Source organism: Apodemus sylvaticus, chromosome 15 (assembly GCF_947179515.1).
Source record: "Apodemus sylvaticus chromosome 15, mApoSyl1.1, whole genome shotgun sequence".
Taxonomy (NCBI): Eukaryota; Metazoa; Chordata; class Mammalia; order Rodentia; family Muridae; genus Apodemus; species Apodemus sylvaticus.
The window spans coordinates 83,324,698-83,330,575 of record NC_067486.1 but is presented as its reverse complement, the minus strand read 5'-3'; positions in this window follow the sequence as shown (position 1 = coordinate 83,330,575).

The window sequence follows — 5,878 nt, the reverse complement described above, 5'->3', positions numbered from 1 at the left end:
GAGAACAGTGAAGGCATCAATGGACATGAAAAGAAGGAAGAACTGTGTAAGGAGGAAAGATGGTAAAGCCAGGAAGCACAGCCCTTCCTCTGTGGTGGGCGGTGCCGAAGCAACCTTGACCACCGGCCTCCAAGGCTGTGTGGGGGAAATCAGAGTGAAGGGAGGCACCGTGCTCCCTTTCATGCAGGCAGGGCTGCCCACTTGCTCCAAGACGGCCATTCCTGTGGATGCTGAGCAGATTCTGGAACCAAGTGAGGGCTACTTTCATACCTCTGAAAGAGCAGTAGCATCCAAGACAGCTGAGATGTGGGTAAGCACTGGGAGTCCTCAACCTCAGGGGAGCCCTGTGTAGCTCTGGGGAGACCTCATGGTCCTGAGGCTACTGAGGATCTGTAGACAAAGCACAGGCAAAAATAAATAAATAAATAAATCCCAGTCAGTGAAGGCTGGGCTTACCTCAGCTGGGCTTATGCTGAGGGCAGGGTCATGATTACTTGTGTTCCTTTTATTTCTTGTGCTGATAGAAGTATACATACTTGGGCTTCTTCTATTTTTTTTTAAAGATTTTATTTTATTTATATGAGCACACTGTAGCTGTTTTCAGACATACCAGAAGAGAGCATCAGATTCCATTAGAGATGATTGTGAGCCACCATGTGGTTGCTGGGAATTGAACTTAGGACCTCTGAAAGAGCAGTCAGCGCTCTTAACCACTGAGCCATTTCTCCAGCCCCTGGGTTTGTTCTATTTTAAATGGTATTTTTCTGCATGATTATATTGGAATACTTTAAGATATATAATGTATATTATATGCTTTTATGTAATATATTAAATAGATTTTAACTACCACAGCATAATTGTTTCTATTGAAAGGCACAGACAAGGTTTGGTGGCAACACAGAAAATATTTTCAGGAAAAAGAGCTCCTGGAAGCTGTCATAGTGCAGGCCCTGGTTCCACCATGGTTGACAGAGCCGGTTCTTCAGCGTCCCTGATGGGGCTGCGTACTCTCAATCTCAAGGTGAGTGGCGCCCCAGACGGAGGCTGGGGAGGTGAGCTTACTGCATTGCTGAGCAGGATACTGCCGTCCGGAAACAGCTTTCCAGGTGGCAAAAGTCCTAGACAGACAAAAGGTGCTGGCAGGAAAGAAACTTCTACTAATTAGACTCACCGTCTTGTGGAATTTCCCAAATGGAGTTCCCAGAAATGTCCTAGGAACTTGCTAAGCACCTGTCGCAGCTTAACTGCAGAGTGGCGCTGTCAGCCTGGTTTGATGGTGTCTGCGGACCTTGGGTCTGCTTCCTCCAGGTGCGACAGTGCCTGCCTCCTTTCCCTGTCACTGAAGGAGCACACTTTGCCACTCCTTCGTGGCTGACTGGTAGACTCTGTCATGCTGTCAGCTCTCACAAAGCTTTTGTCTGAATCAGGCCTTTCCCTAAACTATTTGCAGCCACTGTGTCCTCCTTGGGGAGAAGGCTGGCCTTGGAGCGGGAGGACACACTCTAGAGCAGGAGAGGCCTGTAGTCCCATACAGCTTCCCACAAGGTGCCCTTGTTCCCTCACTTCTGTGTCCCCAGAGACCGGATCCTGTGCCTACACTATAGATGCTCAGAGTGACATTCGGGGGAGCAGTGCCCTGAGATCCAAACAGACATTGAGCTCAAGCCTGAGGACAAGAGTCCTCTTCATAGCTCATCCTCTGAGCAGGATAAGGTGGTGCTGATGACTTTTTAATTCTATAGATTTCAAACTAGTTTCAGAAATACATTTCTTATTTAAAGTTGTAGGTTTTAATCTTAAACCAGATGTATCTACTGCTGATATATATATATGATATATATATGATACATATATAAAATCTCAAAGCATATGTAGGGACATGCAGCCTACACAAGGTAGACCTTAGTGAACTTTGTGAACACAATGCCTGCCAGGTTTCCCTTGGCATCTCACTCTGCACCATCTTTCCTTCCACAAAAGACGACCTGTGGAGCATCAGCCTCAGCCTCTTGCCAGAGCACACCGCTGTCCTCATCCTGCTCAGAATGCACATGTCCTAACTCACTTCTCTGTCACAGCCTTGCAGGTTAGAGATTCCTATTCTGCCCACAGGAGACTGCCACTATGACTGAGACAGACCACTGTGCTGACGTGGGTATCAGCAGCAGACTTATGAACTGATAGGGACTAATATATCACATGTAGTCATACTGTGTAATAAGCATCAATTAAAACAACACAAAGGAGCTTTTTTCTACAAACCATCCCTCGTGGCAGGGAGCTGCATCTGAATTCTGCCCAATAGTTCAGGCAGAAATGCTACCCTCTCCTCCAGAGCATAGATCTGGGTGGGAGGAACATTGCCTCGCTGTTCCCTTTGGATCATCAGCAAACACCAGGGGAAAGGTGAATTCAGGCCAAATGTGCTTGACTAGATTTGCCAGATTTGACGACAGTCATTGACAATCTATCAGAGATGTTCAGAAGGGGAAGAAATTCCGATTCCAGAGTAGGATGCTCATGGGGCTGATGGGAGCAGGATCCTCAATCTGGGCACGGCCTGGAGAGTGAGGAGGAACAGTAGGCATTTTTGTAGCAGGACCGAGACAGTCTGCAGGAGAGCTCTTCAGTGCAGCAGTCATCAAGGGTCTCAAAGGGAAGCCATGTCTCCAAGCCTGTGCCACAGCATCTGGGCTGAACAGGTTGTGAGAGCAGGTTCTGCTGAGGGAGGTGGGAGGGAGGAGGCACACTTCTAGTGGGTGCAAGTGCTGTCTGTCCTCCACACCTGTTGTCAGATCATCAGTGACACCCTCTGGGTGTACTCCAGCTCTCTCTGCTACCTCTGGAGCAATTGGGCCACTTCATCCCTAATGATCCACCAGCTAAGTCCAGGAGTGTGCACTGTCATAGCATTCTGTGGGGAACGCTTGAAGTTGGGGAAAGGCCTGTGAGCTGAACCACTCTGTAGCCAGAGGAGGCAGGAGGGAGTCCAAGTAGTCAGCTGACCTCCAGGGGGAAGCTGAGAGGTAACGACACTGGGAAAGAGAGACAGGATGTGGTCTGCCTGTCAGGAAAATGGCATAGTCCATTTGGTCAGGACTGAGCCACCAGACATGGCCATTTCTGGGCCAGCCCTTGCCCTTCTCTTGGTTCAGGCCTCCTATTGGACATCTTCTGTCCCACAGACACCGGGGGCTGATAACACTTGGGTAACGGAATAAAGAGACCCCTCACCTCTCATCAGAACATGAACAGATGACTCACATGTGAAACCCTCTGTTCCCAAGGAACCAGTATTTCACCTCTTGGCCTATTACCCCCTCTCCAAGTCTAAAACAGGGTACAACCACTGCTCAACTCACAAGTCACCCCACAGGGTCAACATGGGATCACACGGGTGATAACAGATCCTCTGTGAAAGCTACAAAGCTTCAGACCCACAGGCACCCTGGAATGTCTTACATGCCATGTCTTCTACCCATGTTTGCCTGTGAGATACTGCCATTCCGCACATCTGGCCCACGCTCCGGGCCCCTGATGGGATGCAGAGTTCATTTTTCCTCAGGCTTTGTCTGTGTGTGTGTGGGGGGGTGGGGGGTTGTTGATGTTGATGTTGTTGTTGTTGTTGTTGTTGTTTTTACACCTCACAGCACTCGTAACTAGGCCATGAGAGCAGGCTAGTGTCACAGAGCAGGAACTGAGGACAGACATCAAGTGTCTTCCCCACATTACACCAGCTCCCAGGTGGGACCTGTGGACAGGCTAGCGGGCAGTCATGCCCGACTTTGCTTACTGTATTGTTTCCCCTCGGTGACAGTTGTGTCTTTCAGTCAGTCCCATGCATGCTTTAATTACCGTCACAGAACACGCCGAGACCCATCTTCTTAAGCCTTGCTTTGACTCATCTGCCCCCAGTGGTCAAGAACAGGAGAATCAGTCATCTGGAAAAGACAATTCTTTCCCATGGCCCGCCACCAGTGTGCCACAGTCGCCCCTGTTTTGAACCTGTTTTTGAAGACTGTGGATTAAGAAGCAAAGATGCTAAAACACTCAAAAGTAAGAAACACACCTTGCAGTCTAGGGAAGCTACCTACCACATGGGCTGGCAGGGCCTGCAGGTGCTGCCACAGTGACTGAGATTTGCTTATCAAGACTGAGACTGTAAGCAAAGGCTTAAGCTCAGGGAGTGGGTGTGGCCCTGCCAGTGCTCAGCCTGGCCTCTGCCCACATGCCCAGCCAGTAGGTCAGACCTTAGTCAACAGAGACCCTGGAGCCCAAAGACTTTCTCTGGCACAGCCTGGAGCCACCTTCCTGATTTTTTTGAGCCTAACTACTTGTCTCCAGATAAGGTCAGTTTGGGAAAGGGTAATTACCCATGCAACTGCCTCGTGGGCAGTGGGCTTAGAGTGCTCTGAATTCTGAGCCAGTTAGGGGTCCAGCAGACTACTGGCCCTCCGGGGTGGTCAGTACTAGAGGGCAGTGGGGATCCGAGCACACTCTGCCCCTGGATGTTCACAGGGCTTCATCCTGCAGAAAGGCCTTGCCTGTCAGGTCAGAGGGTGAAATATCTAAGAGGCGACTTAAAGCATGCATGGGACTGACTGAAGGACACAACTGTCACCGAGGGACAACAATACAGTAAGCGAAGTCGGGTGTGACTGCCGGCTAGCCTGTCCACAGGTCCCACCTGGGAGCTGGTGTAACGTGGGGAAGACACGTGATGTCTGTCCTCGGTTCCTGCTCTGTGACAGACACTAGCCTGCTCTGATGGCCTAGCTATGAGTGCTATGCGGTGTGAAAATGGATTTGTGCCATTCTGTGAGGCTAAGGTCTTTCTCCAGGAATCCAACCATTTCCCTGTCGCCATCTTGAGGCAGGAGAATTTGGGAAGACCATGACAAGTGCTAGGTTTGCTATCCAGAGCATGACCCAGAGATCTCCAGACAGTGAGGGGGTCTCTGCCTTCACGGAACTAACAAATTTCTCTACCCTGCAGTCATTATTGCCTGGCGATGTGATGTGGGGAGACCCCTCAGTCTGAGCTGCCGTGTTCTCAGCCATAAGGTAGGAGTTGCTGCACTATGCAGCTCACGGCACAGCTGGTTTTGCCAGTAACTGTAGAGTCTCAGACCTCTGCAGGGTTGCACTGAGGCTCTACCCACCCTGGAGCTGTGACCGGATGCCCTCTCTAGATGTCACCATGACAACAGGTCATGTTAATTCTTCCAGATACAGGGCTGGAGAGATGGTTCAGCGGTTAAGGACACTGGCTGCTCTTCTGAAGGTCCTGAGTTCAAATTCCAGCAACCACATGGTAGCTCATAACCATCTGTAATGAGATCTGACCCCCTCTTCTGGGGTATCTGAAGACAGCTGCCGTGTACTTACATATAATAAACCTTTAAAAATTCTTCCAGATACATAACTGATTTTTTTTTTTTTTAGGTAATTCTTAGGAAGCACCAAACATTTTTTCTTCAAAGTTTTTTTTTCCTGTTTATCTTCAAAATAATAAAATAGCTGCAAGCAGCCCCTGTTAACATTTCCACATTGAAGAACAGGGAAACGCGATGACAACGGGCTGAATACTGTTCCAGCTTTGACCGACGGCCACCAGGCATGGGCGATCACACTTCTCTGTTTCACGGTTTGCCTCATCTCAATGGAGGCTTCTCCATCAGTGCCTCTGGATAAGGCGCGGCTCTCACCGCCCAGCAAACAAATTTCTTTTTGCAGCCGATGGAGGCTATTACCAAGAAGCAGAACAGGTCAGAGGGCTGAGTGAAAGCAACAGGAAACAGTCCAGCCTCAAATGGGACGTGTGTCACATACCCACACCGTAGACTCGCAATGCCGTGGAAGAAAAGGACGCCTGCAA